The sequence below is a fragment of the Bubalus kerabau genome, chromosome 9 (assembly GCF_029407905.1).
Source record: "Bubalus kerabau isolate K-KA32 ecotype Philippines breed swamp buffalo chromosome 9, PCC_UOA_SB_1v2, whole genome shotgun sequence".
Taxonomy (NCBI): domain Eukaryota; kingdom Metazoa; phylum Chordata; class Mammalia; order Artiodactyla; family Bovidae; genus Bubalus; species Bubalus kerabau.
The window spans coordinates 19,694,935-19,711,707 of record NC_073632.1 but is presented as its reverse complement, the minus strand read 5'-3'; the positions used below and the strand labels follow the sequence as shown (position 1 = coordinate 19,711,707).

At 40.7% G+C, this 16,773-nt stretch overlaps 1 long non-coding RNA gene across 1 annotated transcript in view; it reads left to right on the top strand.

Moving 5' to 3' along the window:
* Window positions 1-16,773, top strand: part of LOC129659961 (uncharacterized) — a 30,922-nt gene that overhangs the window by 642 nt on the left and 13,507 nt on the right. The window contains exon 2 of the long non-coding RNA XR_008718259.1: window positions 674-692. This is a non-coding gene — a long non-coding RNA (uncharacterized LOC129659961). The remainder of the gene's footprint in view (window positions 1-673; window positions 693-16,773) is intronic.

Below are 16,773 nucleotides of genomic sequence, written 5' to 3'. Positions count from 1 at the left end.
TCACAATTCTGAGAACTACCCTCAAGGAAATGGGAAAAAAACTGACCGTGGAACTGCAGATTAACTGTACTTAACTTAACTGTACTTAAAATAATCAAGGTGATACTGATCAGGCCACTGACGACCAATTTCAAGTTGACCACCAGGCCTCACTGTGCTATTTCTGTATGTAGCCCCCTCCCTCCATCATCTTGTCCACTGATTATCAGTGTCAGGAGTCAGTCTTTGAACAAGTGCCCGACCCCACCTCCCCCAACCCAACTGCTGGCATCTGAAATAAAACAAACTTTCCTTTCCACCATTCTGGTCTCTTTACTGGCTTTGGAATGGCAAGCAGCAGGACCCCACTTTTGGAGGAAAAATGAGATTGTCCTCCCAGAACTATATGTATTCAAGAACCATGACTTGCTCCACAGGATTTGCATACTGAAAATCCAAGTCCAAGAATTTGTTTAAGATTTAAAAAGTCATAACTAGTAATTTATAATATTTAAGTGTAGTAATTACTGCCTTTTTACTTCAAAGTAAACAGACATAATAGTTAAAGGATTATGGCCAAAGAGCTCTATTCTCAAAGAAACCAGTGATATTTCAGATTGCCAATGCAATAAAATGTTCCATAATACATATTTTTATCTTTTTACCTTGAAACAATTTCAAACATGGGGAAAAGCTGCAAGAACAGAAAAAGGGTAAGTGGATGACATGATGTTTCATCACCCTATGTACTTCAGTGAGTATTTCTTATAAATGAAGACATTACCTTGTGTTATTACAAACCATACACATCAGGAATTAATATAAATGTATACCACTCTTGCATAATCTCAGACCTCATTTACATTTTATCAAACCATGTCTTTTATGAAAAAAGATCCAATTCAGAATCATATATTGTATCTAGTTGCCACATCATTGAAGTAATAAAAGCAAGTAAAGTCTTGGTCACTCAATCGTGTCTGAATCTTTGTGACCCCATGGACTGTATTCCTCCAGGCTCCTCTGTCCATGGGATTTCCCAGGCAAGAATAGTGGGTAGCCATTCCTTTCTTCAGGTGGTCTTCCTGACCCAGGGATCAAACCCAAGTCTCCTGCACAGCACGCTGATTCTTTACCGTCTGAGACACCAGGGAAAGCCACATCCCTTTTGCTCTCCTTCAATTTGGGACAGATCCTCGGTCTTACTTGACTTCATTACCCTGGCACTTCTGAGGATAAAGGTCAGCTGTTTTGTAGACAGTCCCTCAGTTTGGGTTTGTCTTGTGTTTCCTCATAGTTAGATTCAGAGCATGGATTTTATGTCTTGCAGGAGTACCCCAGAAGTGACACTGCATTGGTCTCGTTGCATCCTTCATTTGATTTGTCCTTTTGATGATTAATGTCAATCATTTGTTTAAAGTGCTGTCTACCAGCATTCCCTATGAGAAAGTTACCCTTTTTCTCTTTGTAATTTGTACATATTCAGTGTGTATGTACTTTGAGATTGTGAAAGTATGAGAGATGGCCTCATCAAATGTTCAATTAATTAACTATTAATTTATGGAAGTATGAGCTCATGGATCCTTATTCTATTTGATGTTATAGCCTGTTGCTATTATTAATTATTTTCTCCTGGTTTTAGCCAGTGGGAACCTTTTCAGGCTCACTTCTGTGGCCTTGGATGTGTCTTCATTATTCTTGAGTGCTTGTTAATGACAGAGCAAGATGGTCTGGGATTGCCTGCCCAGCCTTGGATTCAGTCACTGCTTCAAGGAACCCTTTTAAGGGAGAATTGCACTTAGTAAACAAAATCTGGGTGCTAGGTATTTTAAACAGACACACAGGCACACACACACACATTGTGATGTTAATTCTATGTGTTAATGTGATGGAGTGCCCAGTCACTTGGTCACACATTATTCTGGACTTGTCTGTTAGGGCGTTGGGTGTTTTGGGTGAGACTGGCCTTCGAAATAGTGGCCTGAGGAAAGGAGGTTGCCCTCTCCAGTGTAGGGGCCTCATCCAATCAGCTGAAGACCCAAACAGAACAACCCTGACTTTCCCACAAACAAGGGGGAACTCTTCCTGCCGGACTGCCTTTGAACCAGGACATCCACGTTTCCTGCCTCTGGACTCAAACCTAAACCTCAACTCTTCCCATATCTTGAGCCTGTGGCCTCCAGATGGGAACCACACTAGCAGCAATCTGGGGTCCAGCTGGCCAAGTGCTGGTCCTCAGACCTGAAGGCTCTGCGATCTCTTGAGCCAAATTCAAACAATAAACTGTAAAGAGGTGCACATGAGCGCGCGCGCACACACACACACACACACACACAGACGTCTTATTGCTTCTGTTTCTTGGAGAACTCTAATACACACACTTACATCTGCATCTATTTCTATGTTATCCAAATATGTTGAAAAACAGGATTTCATACCAATATCTCCCATTTCAGTGCCACAGGATTCATTCTAGTTTTCTCTCCCTCCATGTGTGTTCCCCCTTCTCTGACCTTAATAAGCCTGGCGTCCATCACCTTGACATATTTTCCTCTTGGACGAGACTCTGCGTGACCAGCGAGCGTCACCGCTGCCCCCTTGCCCCATCTCCCCGCATCGGTGGCTTCCTCGCCCTGCCCGGGCTCAGACGTCACTTGCAGAGCTGACATCACTGCCGTCCTCACTCCAGTCATCCCCCTGCCCACTCAGGCACTACATCTAACTGGACAGTGAATTATGTAGGTTCCACCACCACCATGTGGATGCTGCCTACCTTGGGCGGCATGACCTCCTACACAATATTTTCTACAATATAGAAAATCCCCTAGAAATAGTTTTGGCATATTTAGATGTAAAAAATTCTAATTCATCTGAAATAGAACAATACCTGTATGAATATGGAATCATACACCCTCCTCTTTATACTCCTTTCAAGCCTTCAGAGGTAGTTATTGCTGTTCAGTCACTCAGTCATGTGCGAGTCTTTGCAATCTCATGGACTGCAGAATGCCAGGCTTCCCTGTCCTTCATATCTCCCAGACTTTACTCAAATTCATGTACATTGAGTCGGTGATGCCATCCAACCATCTCATCCTCTGTTGCTCCCTTCTCATCTTGTCCTCAATCTTTCTCAGTATCAGGGTCTTTTCAAATAAGTCAGTACTTCACATCAGGTGGCCAAAGTATTGGAGCTTCAGCTTCAGCATCTGTCCTTTCAATGAATATTCAGGCTTTATTTCCTTTAGAATTGACTGGTTTAATTTCTTTGCAGTCCAAGGGACTCTCAAGATTCTTCCCCAACACCACAGTTTGTAAACATCAATTCTTTGGTGCTCAGGCTTCTTTATGGTCCAACTCTCATATCTGTACTTGACTACTGGAGAAGCCATAGCTTTGACTATACAGACTTTTGTTGCCAAAGTGATGTCTCTGCTTTTTAATATTCTGTCTAAGTTTGTCATAGCTTTTCTTTCAAGGCACAAGTGTCTTTTAATTGCAAGGCTGCAATCACCCTCTGCAGTGATTTTGGAGCATACAAAATATAAAGTCTGTCACTGTTTCCATTTTTCCTCCCATCTATTTGCCATGAAGTGATGGGACTAGATGTGGCTGGTGAGAGCATCATCCCCATAGCCTCAAAACATACCAAGAGGACCCCATACTATATTTTGAAAAGTGGTGTTCTAAGCCTCACTCATAAAAGATGAGTACTTAGATTTAAAATTCATGTCAGCTGTGCTACTATACTTAGCAAAATGGTAGGATAGAAGTTTAATTTTAACAAATTTCTCAACACAGCTTAAATCTTGCTTTGAAATACAAATTATTTAAAAGCAAGACCTTTATTTATGTAAGTTGCTTTTCATATTCTCAGCTTAAAATATTCACAATTTTAGTCCTGAAGGCATATATATAATGATAAATATCCTCATTTCTGGTATAGTTCTTGTGACACTTTTTTTTTTTTAAGAGAAGAATGTTTCTATAGAGAAATACTGGCATAATCTTTTTAATCATCCTGAATGTTTGCTCTTTCATGTAGAAAACAATGAACACTCTCTTTTATTGGGCACCGAAATGCTGACATGTGAAGTGTAGTATCTATTGCTTTTCATGAGGCAACATGATGGTTGGCTGATACATGCTTCTCAAGATTAAAGAAGAAACATTGCAAATTTCCTCGCCAAATACTATGGTGATATGAGAGCTGTACGTGATTTATTCCAAGTGATAGAGTCATTTAGAAATAGGGGAAAAATAGGGGAAGAATATTCTGAAATGATTCTTCATATAAACATTAAATTGATTCCTACAACTGGCTTCATTTTGAGAAAACTATCCCATACTCATATTTTATAATATTTTGGTAAGAAACAAACAAGAAATTATACCTAGTGGAAAAGGAGAGCTATCAGAGGGCTCTGTCATGACAGGAAATATGATTTACATTAGGCCTAGAAGACAGAAAATGCATAGCCAGTCATTGCGAATCCTGCTTCACGTTTTAGCCTGCTTCCAGTGATTTCAATGTATCTGAAATATTTCCCCATATTATCATCAAAATCTGTTTGCTGTCATTAGAAAGTAGTATGGCTTTCTCAGTGGTGATCAACTAATCTTTAAATCCACAATTTTTGAGTAGACCTAAAAGTTAGAGAAATTACTTATTTACTTTTTACATGCAGCCTTAATTATTTACAGAAGCTGTGTGAATACAAATTTGGGTAAATCAAATATAGCAAAAATTATAAAACAGCATTTTCCAAAATAAGTCACAAAGTAAATTGAAGGGCTTAAAGCCAACACTTACAAAATCAAAGAGGGATAGAAAAAATATCGAAAGGGCATATATAATAAGGGGAAGTACTTATTTTGTAAAATTGTAATTCCCATATTAAAAATGATTGAATGATGGAGAATTTGTGATATAAAGTGAATTTTTGCTGTTGGTTGTGTAAAAAAAAAAGTCTTGAAAGTCATTTTGTTCTGGGCACCCCAAGGTGAGGTTTTTACACTTACACTTCTTTCACTCAGGCTCTAATTCTGCTTCCTTAATGGGTGTGTGTGTGTGTGTGTGCACGCGCATTTCAAACTTTGTAAGACACTTAGCACACAAAAGCACTTATTCATTTTTCAGTATTGTTACAATTATCAGTCCTGGTTCTGCAAATGCTAGTTGCTAACTTGCTGCATATCCTATACAGTGGTTGTTCTTAGGGGGTCAGAGATTTGTTTTCCTCTGATCTTGGGAGAGAGAGACAGAACACAGGATCACAGTGAGTGGTGATCTGAGTGTCCTAAAAATTGATGGATAAAGTAGAAAGAATGACAGGGCCTGACCCTAAGGATATTGTGCAGAGACAATAGATGGGGAAACAGTGGAAACAGTGACAGACTTTATTTTTGGGGGCTCCAAAATCATTGTAGATGGTGACTGCAGCTATGAAATTAAAAGACGCTTACTCCTTGGAAGGAAAGTTATGACCAACCTAGACAGCGTTTTAAAAAGCAGAGGCATTACTTTGCCAACAAAGGTCCATCTATTCAAGGCTATGGTTTTTCCAGTAGTCATGTATGGATGTGAGAGTTGGATTATAAAGAAAGCTGAGCACTGCAGAATTGATGGGTTTGAACTGTGGTGTTGGAGAAGACTCTTGAGAGTCCTTTGGACTGCAAGGAGATCCAACCAGTCCATCCTGAAGGAGATCAATCCTGAGTGTTCATTGGAAGGAGTAATATTGAAGCTGAAACTCCAATACTTTGGCCACATGATGCAAAGAGCTGACTCATTTGAAAGGACTCTGATACTGGGAAAGATTGAAGGTGGGAGGAGAAGGGGACGACAGAGGATGACATGGTTGGATGGCACCATCAACTCAATGGACATGAGTTTGGGTAAACTCTAGGAGCTGGTGATGGACAGGGAGGCCTGGCGTGCTTCAGTCTGTGGGGTCACAAAGAGTCGGACATGACTGAGCCACTGAACTGAACTGAAAGTCCTCCAGGTCACATTGGTATATGGATTTAAAGAACAGATATTTATAAACCATGGCAGGACTCAGAAGAGTTTCAGACACACAGACACCCTGGGTTATTGGATGCTTTCACATTTTGAAGGTGTCTAAGCATTAATCAGGAGCAAGGAGATTTGAATTGACAGGGTTGGAAATCCAGGCAACCAAACAAAAGCATTTGCATTGATGGAAAGCAGCAGACTGTGGGCACGGCTGCTACTGGAGCACCCACAGGTCGTGCGGAATACAAGAATGCAGCTGTTGCAGAGTGACAGTCTTCATTCAGTCTTGTCAGGAAAACTGGGACTGATTTTCAAACTCTCAGAAAGCACACTGAAAAAACACTTGCCAACATTCAGATACTCTTCAAACATGTGAGAACCAATGTGTCTTTTCAATTTTATCTTCAAATCTCTCTCAAATCTGTCCAGTGTTTTCTCTCCAACAGTACCCCCTAGGACAAGCCACTACCCCATTGACCTCTCTCACCTGGACTGATCTAGTACCTTCCTCGCTGTTCTGACGTCATTTTTACACCAACGTCCATGTGTGTTCCCCGTACGTTAGCCAGAGTGATTTTGCAAGTGGAAATCTGATTATGTCATCCTTAGCTTAAAGCTTCAGAAGACTCAAACCCTTGCAGTCTACACACTCCTGTACGGCCTGGCCCCACAGAACTTCCTCCCCTGTGCTCTGTGTTCTAGATCTTTGGGGCCTTCAGCATGTGGTATAACCTAGACTTTCATCCTGTGTCACTCAGTGCAAAAGCCACTTCTCTAATCCTCCAGATTGGGCTGAATGGGCCCTGAGACCATGTCACAGGATACTGAAACTTTCCTTTATAAAACTAAGTACACTGTGGACTGACTAATGTATTTGTGTAACGACATTAGTGATGCCTGTCATCCACACAGGGCTGGAAGCTCCAGATGTCCAGGGGCCACCTTCATCTTATTCATCTTTGTATTCCAGCACCTTGTGCAGTACTAGAAATACAGAGGGGCTCAAAGACATGTGGATGAATGGAGCCAGGGGAGGAATCAGCTGAGTTGGGGTCATGTGTGTGTCTGCCGGGAGGAACTGAGTCCTTTATAGAACCAACCCCAGGATTTGCTAGTATTATGTTGTCCTGGCTATCCTGCCAACTGGAAAAGTAATGGCAACTAGTTTACTGAGAGGAGAAGGCAATGGTACCCAACTCCAGTACTCTTGCCTGGAAAATCCCAGGGACGGGGGAGCCTGGTAGGCTGCGGTCCATGGGGTTGCTAAGAGTCGGACATGACTGAGTGACTTCACTTTCACTTCTCACTTTCATGCATTGGAGAAGGAAATGGCAACCCACTCCAGTGTTCTTGCCTGGAGAATCCCAGGGACGGGGGAGCCTGGTGGGTTGCCATCTAAGGGGTCGCACAGAGTCGGACACAACTGAAGTGACTTAGCAGCAGCAGCAGCAGCTTACTGAGAAAGCATCTTAATTAAGAAGTTTCAGGATTGAATGATGTCTGTGGTCCTTCCAGCCATGAAAAATTATCACTTAATAAGATATTAAATATGATGATGTCTTTATACTTAGAGTGTATGTACTGAGTAATATGCTTTTTCTGCATTCTCTATTATCTGCAGGCCATATTTTTAATCAATTTTTGTTTTTCGTATTTGGGGAATCTTTAATAAAATACATTAAATACAGGATCAGAAAATGCTTTCCTGGCAGGGAGTGAAGAGCTTAATGATTTAGACTACATTTATGCAACTATAAATTGTCCTAATAGTATCCTTTGCCTTGAATTGGCTAAAGTAAAATTTGAATTCTGCATTCTGGATGAAACTTGCAAGTGTTTGTGCATGTTACAATAAAGAACCCACTTGAGAAATAGCTAATACGGAGTACAATATAGTTAATAATTATATTAAAAATTTAAATATGTGGTAGAGAGTGCAAGTTACTAGGCTCATTAAATTATACCTCCACTTATAAATTTTTAAACATCCTTGGCACACAGAAAATAAAAGAAGGTGAGCTGATAGCAGAGTGTTCTGGGGCAGCGGGGTTTTCATCTCCAATATCCATCTTCCTTGTGGAAAAAGCCTCCAGTTTTAGTTTAAGGTTCTCCTCCATTCTCATTGTTCTAGGCCAGATGGACCTCCAGCCTCAGCTCTAAAGTAGAACGTTAGGGTGACGAAGACTCAAGTCTAATAGGGAATTGTGCTTTCATAACTGATTGAGGGATGGGCATGTGATCGGACAGAATGCAACTTTTGGTTGGGAATATTGAGAGAAGAGTAGATTTTCTTTCCATTAGACTTGAGGTTAGAAGGATGTGATGCCATAGCTGCTACAAACATCTTGCTTCTATGGGAGAAGAATCCACAGGGTAGAGGAATCCACAGGGAAGGAGAATCCACAGTGAGGAAGAAGCCACAGAAAAGAAAAATCCACATAGAGGAAGAATCCACAAGGAGGGGGAATCAACATGGAGAAAAATTCCACATGGAGGAAGAAACCAAAGGAAGAGTCTCAGTTGTGTGAAGACTTTTCCTAAAACTGACTGCTTTTGCCCATGTCTTCAATAATGTGGACCATTGGATTCCTGCTGAATTTTTTTATCCTTTGTAAGATTTTTCTTTTCTTTTTTTTTTGGTCACTTGTAACTCGGAGTGCTAATTCTTTAATTAGCACTTGAATTTTTACCAGGAGATGAATTTATACCATGAAAGTATTAAATATTCATTGATTCAGGAGACCTCTGAAATTTGTAAGGTACTTCTTGGGTCTTTCACATCCTAGGTTTGGAGGATTTCTGTAACTTTAGGAATAACTTCTTCAGAGAATTATTTTTCCAAGAAAAAAAGGTTTTTATCATTGCATGCGAGTTATGTACTGTGTAACATTATTCAATTTTAATTAGAGAATTCTTTACTTCAGGGCATTCGGCTAGACCAAGTGACTTTTTCCTGCATATTAGCTGTGAAGATGGCACAATTCATTATTGTATTCAGGTAAATTACAATGTCATGAATATACTTGCTTTTAAAGAACTTAAAACGGAAGCACCTCAAATGCCAAGGAGCTTTAGGAATGGTTTGCTAGTGGCTCATGCTTTCTTGTTTATGCCTTTTAAGAAAATAGTGGCCTATGTTCTCCTCTAGGAGTTTTATAGTTTCTGGTCTTATGTTTAGATCTTTAACCCATTTTGAGTTTATTTTTGTGTATGGTGTTAGAAAGTGTGGAGATTCCTTAAAAAACTGGAAATAGAACTGCCTTATGACCCAGCAATCCCACTTCTGGGCATACACACCGAGGAAACCAGAATGAAAGAAACATGTGTACCCCAATGTTCATTGCAGCACTGTTTATAATGGCCAGGACATGGAAGCAACCTAGATGTCCATCAGCAGATGAATGGATAAGAAAGCTCTGGTACATATACACAATGGAGTATTACTCAGCCATTAAAAAGAATACATTTGAATCAGTTCTAATGAGGTGGATGAAACTGGAGCCTGTTATACAGAGTGAAGTAAGCCAGAAAGAAAAACACCAATACGGTATACTAACACATATATATGGAATTTAGAAAGATGGTAATGATAACCCTGTATGCGAGACAGCAAAAGAGACACAGATGTATAGAACAGTCTTTTGGACTCTGTGGGAGAGGGAGGGGGAGGATGATTTAGGAGAATGGCATTGAAACATGTATAATATCATATATGAAATGAATCGCCAGTCCAGGTTCGATGTAGGATACAGGATGCTTGGGGCTGGTGCACTGGGATGACCCAGAGGGATGGTACAGGGAGGGAGGTGGGAGGGGGTTCAGGATGGGGAACACGTGTACACCCGTGGCGGGTTCATGTTGATGTATGGCAAAACCAATACAATATTGTAAAGTAATTAGCCTCTAATTAAAATAAATAAATTTAAATTTAAAAAATAGTGGCAAAGTACTGCCATCATCCATCTATTTTATGCCTAATCAAATCCAGGTTGAGCAGGTTGATGATGCATTTTTAGGTAAAGTTTAAACATGTCATGGCACCCCACTCTAGTACTTTTGCCTGGAAAATCCTATGGATGGAGGAGCCTGGTAGGCTGCAGTCCATGGGGTCGCTAGAGTTGGACATGACTGAGCGACTTCACTTTCCCTTTTCACTTTCATGCGTTGGAGAAGGAAATGTCAACCCAGTCCAGTGTTCTTGCCTGGAGAATCCCAGGGACGGGGAAGCCTGGTGGGCTGCCGTCTATGAGGTCACACAGAGTCGGACACGACTGAAGCGACTTAGCAGCAGCAGCAGCAAACATGTAAAAAGATGTACTCTCTTGCTTTGGAGGAGAAAATGAATTTAGTGGATGAGAGACTAAGATGCCAGCATGGTAGGTATCTGGTGGCCAAGGGGATCCTGTTGCAGCATGGAAGCAACGTACAAGTGTCAGGAGGAAAAGATGGGTTTCCATTGTCCTCTCGAAATAAGAAACAGTTACCGTCTGGAGCTGTCTACTCTAAACAAAATTGTGTCTTTCTGAGTAGATGGACTTCCCTGGAGTGGTTCTCACTCAGATTCAGGTCCATCCTTTTACCAGGAGCCAGACTTTGTAGATGCCCCATGTTTACAAGCAGGTAGGGCTTGCCAGGAACTCCCAGACTCTCCCACAAAAGCTGTCCCACTCTTCAATCAGACAGCAGCAAGCTCTCACTCTCCTTAGCCAGGTCTGGGTGTGGCAACATTTTGTTTCCACGTGGGGAGAGAAAAGTTTCTACTGAAGGGCAAGAGCAAGGGATAATTGTGTTAAAGGAGAAAGAGATTTGAACATTCTCATGTGATGTTCATAGTACCTATGTTACCATAGTACCATACTTGCTACACTATCTATATTTTCACATCTGTAAACACAGCAGTTCCCCTGGAGAAGGAAATAGAAACTCACTCCAGTATTCTTGTCTGGGAAATTCCACGGACAGAAGAGCCTGGCAGGCTACAGTCTGTGGGGTTGCAAAACAGTTGGACATGACTGAGTGACTAAATAACAACAAAAAATCACAGCAGATACAAAGGTTAATCTGTCCTGCACATCACCTCCGGTGCATCAGCTCACACCAAAGAACTGCTCAGTGTAGTGAGTCTGCCAGGACAGACTCCAGGAGTCAGTTCTAATCTTATCTTTCCCTGGAGCCAAGACACGGCTTACACAAACACTCTCAAGCACGTTATTTATTGAATGACCTGTTGGGGAAAAGGAAAAAAAAAAAACAGTAGTCACCTCATGGGTCATCTAGTTAAGAATTTATAAGTTTATTGTTTTCCTTTATATATTTGCTTCACTTCTTTTTTTTACTCTGTCTCAAGCATCACTAGGGGAGAAGATGTAACCCCATGTAAGGCATCAGATGCCGGTTGTTTTATCAGTTTAAAAAAATCTATTTCTGTGATCAACACATTTTACTTAGTCAAGCTCTCATCTCGTATATTTCCAGAGTATAAACATTTAGACGTCAATATTTTCATTATTAGCAGTAATGAAAATACTGTCATTTATGATTTGTTTTAAATATGAAAACACTGTCAGAAGCCAGTTTAGTGATTTTCCATAACAATTCTCTGAGGAGTGTTAGTGAGAGAGAAACCCTTATGCTGAGTCTTAGCCATGTGAAGAATTGTTCTTATTAGTTTCATTTTCTTTGGAGAGTTTAATTATAAAATTGAGTTGTAAGGAGGGGGTGTCATTTTTATGCTAATTAGAAAAGATCAGTCTCTTCCACTCAAGGAAAATTTTTTTTCTCAGATCAAGAGGAAATAAATGCACCCATATGTATATTCAGGGCTGCTAATAATTACACTCTGGTTTGAAAGAAATTGTGTATTTTTGAGAGACAAAACTGAATTAGCAAAATGAAAAAAAAAAGAATTTCAGTGAAATTTGGACAGTAAATAAGAAAAGATACTTGTTATTATTGAACTGTTGCTTCCTCTTGTTTTCTGATTCATATTTAATCAATTCAGCTGTTTGATCCCCTTTCTATTAAGTATTTAGTGATTTATAAATAATGTTTACAAAACATAACCCAAATGGATCTATGTTCCATTTGCAGTGTGATAAGTCTTGTTGAATAATCGTGTTCTCTAATGTATCTGTTGACAAACAAGATGTTCAAATACAAATGTGAAGTATTCTGTTTAATAATTTAAAATACTGTCTCAGAGAGAGCTGGAAGGTACATCTCTGCAGAGAAAATTTTTCTTACTGTCCTCCCATCCTTCTGGCAGTGTGGGTATTTATAAAGTATATCTAGAAATATATACATGAGTGTCTGCATGTGCACAGATACACATAACGTTAGAGGAGCAGATGTATATTATGCAGCAGTAGGTCCCAGATTTTAGATCACAAAAACAATTTTAACATGAAAAATTTCTTCTCATTTCCATAGTAGTTAAAATCTACATATCCATTGATCAAGAGGATAAAAGCCACCTAGGATTAATGTATGATGCTACGTACTCGTGTTCTTTGTTCATCACAAGGTTATCCACATACTTTGATTAGCCATGGTGCATAGGTGCGTGAACTGCTCTGTGCCTTATATTTCACCCGCGACAATGGAGTTTGTGCACGAGAGTCACAGTCCACTTGGAATAACCCAGTGCCCACTGAGGTTCATGGTGTCTGTGCAGTCTGGGAACAGCTGCTGAAGAGCGACACTCAGGCATTTCTTTCTGAGGGCTGTCAAAATGACTTCTAAGAGATTCAATAATGGAAAAAATGATAAACTCATAAAGCAAGCATGAACTCTATATTGCTTTTTACGTTTCTTAGAACATACTCCTTCAGATGTCAGTTACTTCGAAAATTCGGCGCTATTTCCCTTGTACACTGTGACTCTCACCGAGTTTCACCAGGAGCATGGCTAGAGCTATTCCTGGAATCCATGGAAACTGTGATGACATAGATGGAAATGTGGGAGGTGGGGAGGGGGCGGATGAGATGTGGGCGAGAAGGACGGGGAGGCAGGCTCAGAGTAGATGCTTGACTTGGTATTCCTAGTTTGTAAGTTTGTGTTTGTTGGTCTAGAATTCACAGGACTCTGGTCATTTTTAGGGGCTGACACAAGATAAATCAGTAACAAAGAAGAAGCAAGAATGCCCATCTTTCCAAGTTATTTTTCTGGAAACAGAATGGTCTCATATTCATTTATCCATTCTTATGCTGATTTTCTTCTAGTTTTTATGCACTGAGGATTTTTCTTAATTTCAGTAGCCCAACTTCTCTTCTACCAGCTTTTACTATGTCTTGATTAAAGCCAGTTAAGTCTACCTGGGGACAGTACTCTTTTGCTGTGTTTCAAATACAGATAGGAAGCCACATTTTACAGTTCTGTAGGATTATGACTTCTTTCACTCTCCAGAATGTTAAATATTTATATTGTTGTTGGTTGTTCAGTCATAAGTCATGTCCGACTCTTTGTGACTCCATGGACCCTCCAGGGTCCTCTGTCCATGAGGTTCTTCAGGTAAGAATATTGGAGTGTGTTGCCATTTCCTTCTCAAAATATTTATATCAAATTGATTAAAAATGTTAAACTATCAATGTAAACAAACCAGCTTAGTAGAGTTTAAATGTGCCCATCTTAAAATTCAACAATCCCTCTCCAATGTATAAATGCCTGAGAAACTGTCTCATGTGTGTACCAGGAAACAGATAAATGTATGTTCATAATAGCAAAACAAAACAAACAGATATAACGTATAGACTTATTAATAGTAGAACAGATAAATAAATTGTAGTGTTGATATATTTAATACCATGGAGTACTACTAATCAGTGACAAAGAAAAACCCCATAGGTACATCCTTTACATAGATGAATTAAAAAAATAAATAAAATGATGGGAAATGAGAACAGCAAGGCATGAAGAATGCATGTAGTATGATTATTCCATTCATACAAACTTTAAAAACAGGCAAAATTAAAAATTTCCTCAGTGGTATATACAAGAATGGCAAAATTGTAAAGAAAAGCAAGGGAATGATTAACATGAAACTCAGGTTAGAGGTTAGCTCAGGCTTCCCAGGTGGCGCAGTGATAAAGAGTCCACCTGCCAATACAGGAGACACAAGAGAATTGGGTTCAATCCCTGGGTCAGGAAGATCTCCTAGAGAAGGAAATCTCAACCCACTCCAGTAATCTTGCCTGGAACATTGTCTGGACAGAGGAGCCTTGCAGGCCACACAGTCCAGGGGGTCGCAAAGGGTTGGACACAGCAGAACAACTGAGTATGCACGCATACAGGAGGATGCGTAGATGTGATCTGAGAGAGCTTCATATGCTAAAGTGCTCCTAACATAACATGTTTTAAGATGGATAATGTGGATACATTGCACTTAAATGTATGATATGCCTGTGTGTATATTTCATAATTTGCAAAGAACTTCCAAGAGGAAACGTGCCAAAGGACAGTTTGAGATCTCTAGCAACCAAAAACTTGGGTGGAGACTTTTCCTATCCTAAGTGTTAATCACTCGGTCCTATCTGACTCTTTGAGACCCCATGAGCTGTAGCCTGCCAGACTCCTCTGTCCATGCAATTCCCCAGCAAGAATACTGGAGTGGGGTACCCATTCCCTTCTCCAGGGGATTTTCCTAACCCAGAGATCGAACCCAGTCTCCTGCATTGCCTCTTTATTCTCTGAGCCACCATGTATAATGGGTGGAGACTTTTTTGTAGTTTTCCCTATCCTGCTGCTAGGTTGCTTCAGTCATGTCGGACTCTGTGTGACCCCATAGACGGCACCCCATCAGACTCTCCCGTCCCTGGGATTCTCCAGGCAAGAGCACTGGAGTGGGTTGCCATTTCCTTCTCCAATGCATGAAAGCGAAAAGTTCCCTATCCTAACTTTTATTAAAAACCAAGAATTCTAGTGGGCTTGCTGTAGGTTTTACTATTTTCACTCTGCTATTTAGGATGTAATCATTTGAAAAGTTCCTTCTTCTACAAAGCATCATACTCTCTCATCTGCATGCATGTGTGCTCAGTCATTTCAATCGTGTCTGATTCTTTGCAACCCTATGGACTATAACCCACCAGCTTCCTTTGTCCATGGGAGTCTCCAGGCAAGAACACTGGAGTGAGTTGCCATGCCCTTCTGCAGGGGATCTTCCGGACCCAGGGATCGAACCTGCACCTCCTGCATCTCCTGCATTGCAGGTGGATTCTTTACCCACTGAGCCACCTGGGAAGCCCATATGCTCTCATATTATTAAAAATTCTTTTTTTTTTAATTGGAGTACAATTGCTTTACAATGTTGTGTTAGTTTCTGCTATCTGACAACATGAATCAGCTATTTATATACAAATATCCCCTACCTTGAGCCTCCCTCCCACTCTAACCTCCATCCCACCCATCTAGGTCAGTGCTGAGCACTGAGCGGAACTCTCTGTGCCAAGCAGCAGGTTCCCTCTATTGATTTTACACACGGTAGTGTATATGCGTCGATGCTACTCTCCCAATCTGTCCTACCTCTCCTACCCACCTGGGTCCTCATGTCTGTCTGAATCTCGCTTTCTGCCCTCCAAATAGATCCATCTGTACCACTAATATATATGCATTAGGAGCCTGGTGGGCTGCAGTCCATGGGGTCGCTAAGAGTCGGACACGACTGAGCGACTTCACTTTCACTTTTCACTTTTATGCATTGGAGAAGGAAATGGCAACCCACTCCAGTGTTCTTGCCTGGAGAATCCCAGGGACGGGGCAGCCTGGTGGGCTGCGGTCTATGAGGTCGCACAGAGTCCGACACAACTGAAGCGACTTAGCAGCAGCAGCAGCAGCAGTATACAATATTTGATTATCTCTTTCTGACTTACTTCACAACATATGACAGACTCTAAGTCCACCCATGTCTCTACAAATGACGCAGTTTTGTTCCTTCTTATGGCGGAGTAACATTCCGTCATGTATACACATACCATATCTTCTTTACCTATTCATCTGTTGATGGACATTTAGGTTGCTTTCCTGTCCCATCTCCTGTAAATAGTACTGCAGTAAACATTGGGGTACAGGTATATTTTTGAATTGTGGTTTTCTCAGGGTAAAATCTATATGCAATAAATGCTGGAGAAGGTGTAGAGAAAAGGGAACCCTTCTACACTGTTGATGGGAATGTAAATTGATACAGCCACTCTGGACAACAGTATGGAGGTCCCTTAAAAACTAAAAATACAACTACCATATGATCCAGAAACCTCATATTCATTCTTCAATAGGCTCAGGAGGACAGCCTGTACATAGGGAGTGAAGAATCTACCAGGATGTACTTCATCGGTAGAGTGACACCAACTGTTGCTGTTGTTTAGTCTCTAAGTCTTGTCTGACTCTGTGCAACCCCACAGACTGTACCCTGCCAGGCTGCTCTGTCCATGGGATTTTCCAGGCAAGAATATTGGAGAGGGTTGCCATTTCCTTCTCCATGAGATCTTCCCAACACAGGGATTGAACCTGCGTCTCCTGTGTTGGCAGATGGATTCTTTACTAGAGAGACAATGGGGAAGCCCAGAATGACAACAGTGATGTTTCCCAAATCAAAACTTGACCTAAGCCTCAAGTTCAGAAACAACAGGCTGAGTAATTTTTTAAAAGTCAGATGGAAGAAGTCTGGATAACTTGATCCTTGTATGTTTGAAAACTGCTCCAGGCCATGGTAACTCTTATGTTCAAAAGAAGAAGTTCTGAAAATGATCTCGTTCTATCTTCTAATTTTACAGAAGAGAAAACCAAGG